The sequence below is a fragment of the Liolophura sinensis genome, chromosome 1 (assembly GCF_032854445.1).
Source record: "Liolophura sinensis isolate JHLJ2023 chromosome 1, CUHK_Ljap_v2, whole genome shotgun sequence".
NCBI lineage: Eukaryota > Metazoa > Mollusca > Polyplacophora > Chitonida > Chitonidae > Liolophura > Liolophura sinensis.
Window position 1 is genome coordinate 10,910,439 of NC_088295.1, and position 13,163 is coordinate 10,923,601.

Sequence of the window (13,163 nt, forward strand, 5' to 3'; positions counted from 1 at the left end):
TTACATAAAATCTGGCGTTATTTCAAATTCGCACATTGTTGCCTGCGATTTATCCCTAACAAAGTTTACATTTAGCTTGTTAACATAATACCATCAAAGCTACGAAAGAATAATACCCTTGTGCTTTGTATTATAGCGAAGAATCGGGGGGGGGGTTAGTTTCCTTTTATACATGATGTAAAAGACAACCCGAGGGAAACTTCTTTAATAGACGTTATTCTTTTCAACTTCCCAAAGTAAAAGACTTTCAAACGCAGGTATCTAAAAAAATAGATAATGGTTGTACAAAGCCTTTTGAAGCTCAGTGAGCTCATACTTTTATTTTGTTCTTAACCTAATAATTCACAAGCCACTTAACTCAGAATAAGACTATACTGATCACAAAGCTAGCTGTACAATGAAAACTCTGCAAATGTTAATATTTATTTATTTAACTGATGCTGTATGCTCAAGAATATGTCACTTATACGACGGCAGCCAGCTTTCTACCAGGAGGAAACCGGAGGGAGCCCACGACCATCCTCAGGTTACTGTCAGACCTTCACACCCACGGGACCGGTAGATCCAGGATCAATCCTTGATCGAGTCACACCTAAGACTTTAAAAGAGGAAGTTGTAACATCCTCGCTTGGCGTTCAGCATGAAGGGGATAGTGCAACGACTGGTTGACCCGTATCAGTATAATGGCTCGGGCGGGGCGGCTTGCTTGCCTTCGGTAAGTCGTCTCAGTGAGGCAGCACTAAATAAAAGAGCGGTGGAAATCCGTCCTGCAACAAGGAGGCACATTACACGTACATGCACCCTAATGATTCCTTCGTCGTCATATGACTGAAAAATTGTTGAGAACGACGTTAAACCCCAAGCACTCACTCACTCACTCACACCCACGGCCGGTGCGGAAACCAGCATAATAAATGTTAATAAACTAGTTAGATATCTGTGTTGTGTTAATGAACAACTTTCAAATCTTCATTTACAAACAGTTTTACTTGTACCTAAATGGAGAAAACGTGGGTCAGAGAAAGATAAACTTCAGTTTGAAGCAAAATAAATGCAGGATGAAGACCAGCTGTTGTGAAAACAGGTGTTAATAATTGTGTTGATAAAAACTGTCGGAAAACGGCGTTAAGACAGTGTGCTGACAAATGCTGTTAACAATTCAATAAAGGGTACACCATATATGGGTGTGGCATCGTTTTTATGAATGGTTATGAATGGGGAATTCGACACACTGCTGTACATTATATTTATTTATTTACTTATTTATTTATTTGATTGGTGTTTTACGCTGCACTCAAGAATATTTCACTTATACGACGGAGGAAAAGCATTATGGTGGGAGGAAACCGGACATGGCCCGGTGGAAACCCACGACATTATAAAGCATTGTTTTAACATTTGTGTTTAGCATGGCGTCAAGGTATACTAAGTGAGAGACAGCGCCGCAAGGTGAAGATAGTTATAATCAAATTTTTGTGGCTCTATCCGGTTTCCTCAGACGATGCATAATGTTGAACGCGGTCGAATGAGTGAAATGTTCTTGAGTACTAAGTAAAATACCAGTAAAATCAAACCCCTATATTAATTTTCTGACTACAGGGATCGTGATTCAATCTTGGTTCCGGTTTAGGAATTTTTAACTTTCTCCAGCCTCCACTATTCTAAGATAATAATTTCACTCTCTTTCGCCCATTAGTGTGGTTTTTTCTACCATACACCTCAAAGTATTTTCAAGTCACCCGGCGATTGATATTTTTTGCACCCATTCGTTTTAGGTTTTTGTCGATATGCCATGAATTTCTTTCAAGTTTTTTGTGTGACAAAGACATACCCTCCACCAAAACAAATAAGTCCACTGCCTAATCAGAGGGTGAGTGACTTTGCGTTGACTTGTTGTTGGCGTCACTTCCTTCAAATGCTAAAACATGACAGATGTCCAGGCCAATTCGACAAAATCTGAAGGGTGACGAGGACAACTTGACACTTTTTCCAGCTGCCATGTGAGATTGGATTCATTATTGTGCAGAAATATTTGGAACAGAACATACGAATAATTCTTCTGTGAGGACAGGCTATTCAATAATCCAAGTCAATAACAAGGAGTCCATTTATGAAGACCGGAAAACATGGAGCAGATTTATAGGGTTGTCTGTGGGGGATTTACCTATTTATGTTGTGGATCACGCGGGGTTTCGGCAATGATAGCCCCTGTAGAACCGTTTGTCATCCGAGTAATTGACAAGAACTCGTCTCTGCTGTATGTTGGATGCAGTCTGCTTGAAGGATTGGATACATGAGCTACACATCTGAAAAGAATTATTCACATCTGTTCTGTCCTCCATCACCACAATTATGTAAACATACGCTTAAATCACATGACCAGATAATTCTTGAGTATGGAGTTAAACAAGATTCAAATACATCATAGGACCAGAGAAGCTGAAAGCATACTGTGATCAAAAACTGAAGACGTGTCGATTAATGTGGGATTTATGGTGCATTTCGCTACAGACTGTTTTCATCAACTACCATTAAAACTGCTTATTCCATTCTATTTGAGAGTCATCCATCTTTGTGACAAAAACCCGCTTGTTTTCTGTGTCTCCAGATTACCTCTTTGGATATGCGTCTACAGAAATTCAGAAACTCCGAGTAGTGGCGAGACAACAACACAAAACTTCCAATTTTTTTCTCACCTTTTTGTTCTTTTGGATTTATGCTGAATGTTGTTTTTCCAACTGTTATTGAGATTATTGATGAGACATGTTAATTTTGTATCGAAAGGGTTGAATTGGAATGTAGCTATCATGCAAAGATACACAGAAGCGGCGTGGTTGTCTGAGCTTAGATCTTTGACCATCATACTCTGTGAGCGAGCAACACCTGTGTCTTCTTTTGTCAACAGAACCTCAGTCAGAGCGAAGTCTGCAAATAGCATATAGGACCACCATCAGTGGCTACCAGTCCTCTACCACGCGTCTTCTATATTATGTAAAATGTTGACAAATATCTAGCAATCTTCGGTCACAAAAGCTTATGCGCATGCTGTATCAAGCCCTCAGGGATTATTTAGACGTGAGTTTAAAAATTTGAAAGGCAGAGTGTCAAAAGGCAAAACACCCGCCCGTTGTTAACCAGAAAATGAACAGTGTCTGTAATCATAGACTAAAAGAACGTGAGCTCTTATCTACCGTTTACAAGGATCAACAGGTAAAGTACTTGAAAGACAGAAAATTCCAAAATAATGACGCACATTACATGATGTAATCAAATTCAATACCACCATCAAGAAATACATCATCTGCAATCCAAGATGAACAAAAGCCATATCATGGTTCTCCTTCAAAAGAAACTTGTTGTGGTTTATCATAGATATTAGTTCGAAAATTCATGGATCAAATAAGAAATTTCAGAACTGTCGGTTGGTTGAACATTAACGGTTATTTAATATGTCATTTATAGCCGTTTGGTTTTATTTCACACGGGCGAGTAAAGTTCCGAATAACAGAGTAGCCTGACACTGCATCCATAGTCAAACACAATGACTAGCTATAATTTTGAGTCAACTAAACCCTTGGAAAACCATACATATTCTGTAATAATAGAATGTATATATAATACAGAGGTTTACAGGGCCAGCAATTCATCCAATGTAAAAATGTTATGTTACCATACTGTATCTCCACACGTTATAATCCGTAATTCTGTTACCCGCTGTCCAGAAGGTAAGAGCAACATATTACTTGTCTATGTGGTTTTTCCTATTCGAGAAATCTAGCGTCTTGTCAACTGGAAGGTAGAGGTGATTATTGTGTCTCGTCTAATCTGGCTGTCTGGGTAACTCTCGTGGGGGGGGGGGCTGTCTGGGTAACTCTCGTGGGGGGGGGCTGTCTGGGTAACTCTCGTGGGGGGGGGCTGTCTGGGTAACTCTCGTGGGGGGGGGGCTGTCTGAAAAATGTACATGTAACTGATGTGATTGTACATGTCGGTTCATATACCGAGTGTTGTGTTCGTCATTGAATAATTATGGGGAATTATTTTATCCCTTTCATTTAAATATTATCTAGCAGTTCCTATGCTACTCATTACTTCGCTGTATGGTGCAACACAAAGATGCTGGACACACTCGGGAATATTTACTTCAGCCCGTTTTATTAGGATCCGTATAGAAGGCTGGCTATTTCCTATGATTCACTGCAGCTAAATACCAGATAGACAACATTTTCATACAAATGTTGACAAATGTACAATAGAATGGATTCGTCCGTTTATCCAAAGAGCAGGGCATTTACCAAGGATTCCTTCTCATTTCTTTTGCTGACTATTCTTTTGTGTTCATCCATAATACAGTTGGGAAAAACCATCAGTCCGTTTACCAATGGCAGGCTGCATGTATCCGATGAGGTTAAAATAAGCTATACACCTCCTGTGAGCAGAATTATCCCCAGCCTGCAGTCACCTGTTAACATTAATCAACCAGTGAATAGGAAAACTCGCTCGTCATTATACAGGGAGGAATTCCCGGCAAATTGAGTGCTGACGAATGAGTAAACATGTCTCGGATTTCACGGCCTCCGCGCGGTATAATTCCACAATTTCTCACCTTACTGTCACGAAATGGTCAAGATCTGTTGATCGCTTGATTGATAGGCTGATTAACTCATTGATAGAAAGATTCTTTCATTAAAGTTTCTATGGCCAGTTTGTGGTATACAAGGCCATAGAAATCACATCACCTAAAACGGAGAACACCGTAGAGGTCTGGGATGATAGGTATGGCAATCCTTTTGAGTGAACATAAGTTGTTCCTGGTCAATGGTCGTCTGTTGGCCTATGTTTGACCATTTCTTTCTCATTTCTTTGCTTTGATCATGAACGGAGCTTGGAAATCAACATTCACTCGCATAAAGTGAATGCTGTTTTCCAACCTGTTCAACTGGTTTAGTTATAAATATATTTAGAAACTGTGAAACAATTTTCTTCAGGAAAACATTCTAAACATACTGTATAAACACAATTAAACCAATTAGCAAAGAAACCGTATAGAATATTTGTAATCACTTGGAAACACTGATGTGTTAGTTTAATCCCAGACTTGCACACGGATTCTTTGTGACTCTCTTACCTTGATGGCTCTCTAGAACTTGGTGGAAGATTATGTGACTTGCTATCGTAGCATGTATCAATGAAAAATGTGTCTTAATGGTACTTGAAAGAATAGATCACATTTAAATCAAATCTTTTGAAAGTTTTATAGAATGCCTTTTGAAGTAGCATGATATATATGTAGGTTTCATGTAAGCTTGCTATTTTAATAATGTTGTTAAAAAGATACAAAATAAATTTTCAGACGCCTTATTTATTTAGTGTTCTATACGTCAGTGTGAAGAGGAAATTCGCTGAAAACAACAAACAACGGAAGCATGTGTTAGAGAGAGTAGGCCATAAGTAGCCAGATTGGCATCTCACATGTTGGCTGTTTTTATATGTTCTGATCACTCAGAATCAGGTAAAACGTCATGCGACCTTAAAGTCACAGGGCTAACGACTGCGTTCTCACAAACATCCTGACAGCAGTAGAATGGCTTTCCCAGCCTCGGGCTTGATGTGGCTGTAAAGACGCTACAAATGCTTTTCGCACCATTATCCGGCCAGCCAAGACAAGGTTTTATCGGCCCTTGGGGATTAACCCGCAAATACAGGTGACATTATCGGTATTGGTAATGGATTCTTTGACGTACGGTGTGGAATGTTTTAACTTGTTGACTAACAGAAACACAGTCTAACGAACTAGTGTCAGATTTTAATCCGGTGTTTCAACTCCAACTATTACATCCAAAAAGTGTGAACTGACCGGCAATAACCACATGGTAATTAGCAAAATGAACTGAATTTGTAAACGAAAGATAAGTCTGATGCATGCATGGCAGCATGAGGAGGTGAATGGCATATTGTTATCCTTGCTGAGTATTAAGCCATGACGCCTCTGAACCATTCAACATCAGCCGGCAAAAGTTTGCAGCCGGCTATATAGATACATGTGTGGCCACGTCAAACCTCTGTCTGGGTCACTGCGATATATAAAAACTTGGACATCAAAACCTATTATGAACAACAAAGACTGTCAAACTGTGACGGCTCATCTTTTAAAGAAATCCACTAATAGGGATCAGAACTACTGTATCATTTTTATACGGTGACAGCAGAAAGAGAACATAGCCCGTGTTTGTGATATAGTCAACCCCGCGGCTGTCATCCTTGAGGCTGTCGGCAGTGTTCTCACGGCCCAGCATTTGAAGATTTGTTTGACTTTCGGCTTTAAAGAATTCCCAAATGCGTGACAACCTTGATTAACTTTGAAGAATCTGCTAATATTTTCTAGGAGGATACTTTCCTTGGGTTTTAATGTCACATCTTAGCTCAATCCTAGTCATCAGAGTATGTTCCTACAGATTATCAGGGGAGAGATTCAGCATTAGGCAATTACCTTGGTGATTTTTCCTCCATTGTGCTATTACCAAAGAAAACAATCCCGCCCACTGTTATCTCATAAATGTTGAACAAGTACAGTCATACGTAATCATCTAATCAACATCAAAATGTGTCACGTGTTTTCCATTCGAGATTCATACGAGTCTACAGTCTTTGTACCCCTGTAACCCAATTTTCAATCCTTCGGTGGATCCCACGTGATACAAAGAGTAAATTGTAAACAAATAAGACTTAGCAGTATCTTAACCTCTTTTAGTGTATACAACGAAAATCAGTCGCAGCCCTCCATATCGTGGTGCCATGTGGTACAAGTAATGTGTTATGTGATTTAATAGAAAGCTGTAATAAGGGAATCTAAGTGGTATACACAGGCTTTATTACTAAAGTGGAAGAAATAGCATGAAGTATCAAAGTTTTCAATTCACGGAGGAAACCTGCCTCGATGGACAAACGTACTGTGTGGTATTGTGTTCTGTGTAAAAAGCACTCATGTTCGAAATGTTCCAGGTATTTTCTGAGCTTCGGGCTTTCTTTCTGTGTTCTATGCGACAATGAGTTGGTTAAATGAAAATTTTAACTAATGTTTCATGGCAGCAGTTTTTAAGCCGTGGTCAAAATGTTTATTGTTCTCATGTATCACAGTCATGTCCTCGGGGTCTGCGACAATAATCTGGGACCTAAGTTCTTCCTTAAACGACATGTAGAGGCATATTTTATGACATATGTTTTAATTCTACGAACATTACAATGACCTTATTATTATTGTTGATTTTTTTTTGCCACTCTTGTTGTTGGGGACGGTGTTCGTCATGTCCTTCGCTGTGGGTTGTTCATTTTGGAGCTCATGACCGCACATAGGTCATTTTTTCTTTTTATTCAGCATACATTTCGTTGATTTCAACACTTTGTTGTTCGCTTTCCTTTTTCTTTAATAATTTGATAAAATCTGTTGTTTCAGTGGCACCAGTTAAGAGACGTCTGCTTTATGTAAGCAGTGTGGCAGGGTATGCCTGTAAGAAATGTGTGAGGTCCCGACAGACTAGGTGGTCAAGAATACATCTCTAGAAGCTGTGAGATACTATTTAAATGAAACGCGTTTGGAGGTGGATTTGTGGGCGATTTTCCACTGGGCATTTTTTCAAGGAGTGAGGCTTTCTGAAAGAAAAATCCGCTCAATGCATGTGCGATAATACTGAAATGTATCCATATATCACCACTTGATTACAAGGACGCATACATGTACACAATACCTGTAACATGTCAAAAGGATTAAAAGATCTAGACTCTCCGCAACAAAGACGTTTCATGAAATATATATTAATAAAATTAAGAAGTATGTGCCAGAAGGTGGGTGGTTGTACATGTTCAACTCTATAACACAGTGCCACAGTATTACCAGAACAAACACCACCAACATGCCGTCAGATGAAAACTCTAATTTATCCCTTTGTTGGCAACCACTTCTCTCCTGGCGAGCACTGCTTCTCCAGAAAACCTGGGTTCGCCTCACAAAAAATCTATATTTGACGTACTGTCGAACAAATTGACAGTGTTTGGACGAACACCTTATTACGACCCTGTTTGGTTTTATAAAATGATTGTCAGACAGACAAATAGAGGCGTTAATGTTCGGAAAGCCTTTATCGCACTTGGTATTGCATGAAGCCTCTAACTGACAATCTTCATTATAGGGGCCATTCTTCAACGAATCCTAAAGGAGACAACACTCAGTTATAGAGGCATACAGGGGTTAAGCTGATTGCTTACACAAACTGAACTACTGTCAAATAAGGTTTACGGAAGGCATCAAAACACGCAACAGGCGGACAGAATATTTTATCATTAGACTGCACATGTCGCAAAAACGAGATACCATAGTAAGTCAAAGTTATTAACAGTCTGTGGTTTCCCTTGGAATTATGTTTAAAAAAAACATCTGCGTCAAGCTTTCCTATTGTTTGCCTATTTTGTCCGTGCACGTCAGTTTTGCGGATATCTTAAGCCATCTTTCTGCCCATCTATCTACTCTCCCAAATCAAGAATATGATGGTGGAGTACGAACGTATTCTGTCCTATAATTAGTGTTAAGTTTTGGAAAATTTTGTTGTGTTATTTAAACTTTCTCGGCTACTAAATGTGAACAATTCACACTTCCATTTTACAGAAGTGCTAATTTGAAACGATATTATGATTATTGTAAATGCAGTATCAGTCAATGTTGATGGTGATAGGCCATTGGCCAGTAAAATCACGTGTTCGAAATCATGACACTGAAACTGGAGGTAGAGATCCATTTCACATTGTTATTTTAAAAACGCAAAATACAATAAATGAACTTGGAAGAATTGGTAAAAAGAAAGTTTTTCAATTTGGAAATGTTATTAGAAATGGTGTCCCTTTTTGATTTTGTTTGGCAATGAAGCTACCGGACTTTGGGCAAATCGTCCTCGTGATATCTCCCAGATTGCGTTTCAGGTCATAGAATTCGATGATAAATTGAATCATTTTAAGAACAAAAATTGGAACATAAGACTTTCCATTACTGACTATAATACAGCAATATCTTTGAAACAAGACATATGTTTGTGCCTCGGACAGAAAATGCATACTTTTTGTTTATGAATAAAAAAACGAGACAAACAGCTACCTATAAAATCAGAAATACTCGCTTTCAAAATTGATTGTGGTCAGTGACACGTACGTTCATACACCATACGCTCTACACCTGGATGTGTTGGAGTTCGAATACTTTTTTGATTCATAATATTGATCTCTATAAGCTTGACACCAGCAACAGATTACCACGGTTGACGTCATAATTATTTAAAGAACTGAACACTCAGCCTGCATGGAGAGTGAACTGTTTTAGAACAGCAGCCCCGAATGCGGTTGAAACGGTATAAGGCATTTAATCCTAACTGCTCTCTCTTAAAACTACATTGCTTATATAACAAAATTTCATAGCATAGAACTCTGAAACCACATTGACATGGGATCTTATATCTACAAGATATAAACAACTTCATTTATTATGCTATATTAAGCATTGATATTATACTAAAACGTAAAAACAATTTCAAACATGGCACTGTGGGGGACAGAGTGTGTTATGAACCCCGTCTAAAAACATTGTATTATACTTTTTACTTTTTTATTTGTCAGTGTATGGCCTACATTTTGCCCGCTGTTTATGTTATAGCCTGCACTGTAATCCAGTCCAGCGTTCTCGAGGCTTCACCGTTTATGAGTATAGTGTCATCGTAAACAGAGTGTACAATCTGGAAATATGCATCGGTGTTGCAAACTATCAAACCATCCAGAATTTTCTTTAGGCTGTAAATATGAGCGACGGAGTTGTGAATCTTGCCCTCATTTAATCAAGTCTACTTGAAAGCTGTCACTTACTCAAGTCCATTTGAGAGCAGTCATATTTACTGTCATTCAGTATGAAAGATTTTGCTTTCAGGCCATTCGACATTCTTACTTCATGTTCTGGACGTAGCACTTTGTGAGCTTGTGTTTCGCCACTTGTTATATTTTGAGAAGTCATTTTGGAGCTTGTATCGCACACTGTCTCTTTGTGCGACTACGTATATTTCCTCCCAGTTTACCCTGAAAGTGACTTTGTGTATATTTTCGAGGTGTGAAACATACATCGCCAGCTCGGCATCACGGACGTTACTGTCAACCCGTTCGCCCTGAGAAGTTACACCTTCACAAGCTGTTGGGGAATTGTCAGCGAGCTGTGCTCGGTATTGTCAGCCTGTCATTCGTCGATTGAGGAATTCCTCTCGGCTGTGCATTCTATATTTACTTGGACCGACTAGCCCTTGGAAGCCAGAATATTCCATCCGGATTTAGACGCTGTAAGAGACTATAAAAATCAGTAAAATACAAATATGTTTGTGGTTATTTGTATTGTTTTTTATATTATTGTCAGCTGTATTATTTGTCTATTTTGTTAAAATATATGTATTGAATTTATTCAAACGTCTTCGTATTTCTTTGTTTGATCTTGTGTAAGGCCAATCGCTGATTTCAAAGTTAAACAAGCCAGTTGTTCCTCATCCGATAGTTGTCACCTGATTTAACCGTGTTTTGGTTTCTGTTTTGAATGAAACAGGAGAAGTTTCCAGTTATATTTCCCTCTTGTGTGGTTACCAGAAAAGAGCTAGGGAGAAGGAAGACAATTCTTCTATAACCATTTGGGGATTCAGAGGGTACTATTAATTTGGATTAAACTTTCTTTCGTGATATTAATGGTGTAGAGGACGGTGGGGAGTTAGACAGACCTGTGTTCTCTCGATCTGATGTGGTTAAGCAACAAGAGTCAAATCCCGAGTTAAGGGAATTAGGTTTATCTTTGGAGAAAATAGTTGATGTACCTGTTGCTTATTGCATGGAGATTGAACTGTTGAGAAAAAAACATAGATCCGCTCATGGATCACCTAACGATGACTGGGCAATTTTTAATCAAGTTGTCTTACCTCCAAGTTATAGACAAGAAGCACTTGGAATGGCCCATGAGATTCCAGTAAGTGGACATTTAGGCATTAGAAAGACAGAAAGAAACCTCACTCGCCATTTTTACAGGCCTAAGATTCACAAGGTTGTCGTTAATTTCTGTAAGACATGTCACACCTGTCTTCTGGTAGGAAAACCACAGCATAGTGTAAGACCTGCACCATTAGTTCCCATTCCTGCTTTTGGTCAACATTTTAGCAAGATACTTATTGATTGCGTTGGTCAGGATACAAATATCTTTTGACTATTATGGATACAGCTACTGTAAGCTATCCCACTGAAACAGATAAGTACTACTACTTTCACCAGGTATGGTTTACCTAAGGAAATACAATCTGACCAGGGGTCAAATACTATGTTCTCAATAAGACATTCATGTCATGTCTTATTTTAGGAAATTATGTATTAGCTGGGCATTAAGCACCATCAGTTTGAAGGGGCTTTTAAAGACATCACCAGCCCATAAAGAGTGCTCTACAAGAATATTGTATGGAATGCCCAGAAGATTGGGACAAAGTGATTCCATTTGTATTGTTTGCCACTAGGGATACTCGTAATGAGTCCACTGGGTTTAGTCTATCTGAGATGGTGTATGGTCGAGATGTTAGAGGTCCGTCGCCTTTGATGAAGGAGCTTATCTTGACTCAGGAAACAGGAGGAAACTTATTAGAGTATGTTTCCCAGTATCGAGACAGGTTATATAACGCCTGGGAGATGGCTCGTGCTAATCTGAAGATCTCTCAGGAGAAAATGACACTGTACTGTGACAAGAAGGCTAAGTCAAGAAGTGTTTCTCTTGGGGATCAGGGTCTAGTTTTGTTGCTCCTACCTCAGAAACCGCTAAAGGCCGAGTTTATTGGACCATATCGGGTGGTTGAGAAAGTTAACGATGTTAACTGCATTATTAGCACACCAGATCAAGAGTATGTCACATTAATATGCTCAAAAGTTACAATTCCCGTGATGCAAACTGTCAGTAGATGAGGCTAGCACATGTACATCATGTAGAGGAGAGCGGTTATTTGTTACGTGTCTTGAACCGAAAGAGACAGGTAGCGTTCAAGTAGATTTGTTAGATCCTAAGTTGGATAATTAAGATGTACTGAGCAATTTAGATGAAGTGTGTTCTGATATACCAGGTTGCACTAATGCTGCAGTGTTTGCCTTCAGAGTTTTATCAGTTTCGTTTCACACCGTTTGGCATGAAAAATAGTGCGGCGACGCTTCAGAGTTTAAGCAATAGAACTGTAGAAGGACTGGACTTCTCTCCAGCCTACATAAATGACATTCTTATTGTGAGCGACACGTGGGAAGACCATTGTAAACATTTGGAAGAAAATATTTTCTTGATCGTCTTTGTTAGATTTAGTGATTAGTTTGAAGAAGACAAAATTTGTCAAAGGACAGGTGACATACCTTGGTCATGAGGTTGGCGGTGGACAGGTAGCCTCTCGTTCAGCTAAATTCCAAGCCATACTGGATTTACCAATGCCTGCTTGAAAGAAAGACATTCTTACAGTGCTTGGTGTCTGTGGTTTTTACCGCAAGTTTGTACGATTTTCAGCGATGTTGCTGCTCATTGACTCAGTTGCTTAAAAGAATGTCACGTTTGTATAGTTTGAGAGTTGCGAATCTGAGTATGAGCTGTTTTGCTCCAGGAAGGAGGGATGGGATAGAACTGTTACGTAGCCAAGTAACACAATATTATAAGGATCGTCCATAAATCCCCAGGGGATTCAGGACAGAAGCTGGCGTGAAAAGCTCCGATAGCTTTCTGCAGGCTGTAAGCTTCGTTTAATACCCGACAGGCCTTATTCAGGAAGAGAGACGTGTTCTCCGAGCGAGCTCTGCAAGAACTGCCGATGTACACCGCGACACGGCCTTATATAGGGCAAATCACGTGGTATAGTAACACAGGTAATGACATCTAGGGGTTCATTTACAGGGGAGATAACCTATACAAAGGAATTACAAAAACAGTGGAGCATTCATTCACAACACATATTATTGTAAGCAACATAATACAAACATTTAATAATAATACGGAAACCTAACAGTATCTGAAACCGGTGAATTACTTTCTTTAGGAAGTTAAGTAAACATCAAAAGAATTATTCCACACAGAGAAGGAGACACTGGGCCTAGTA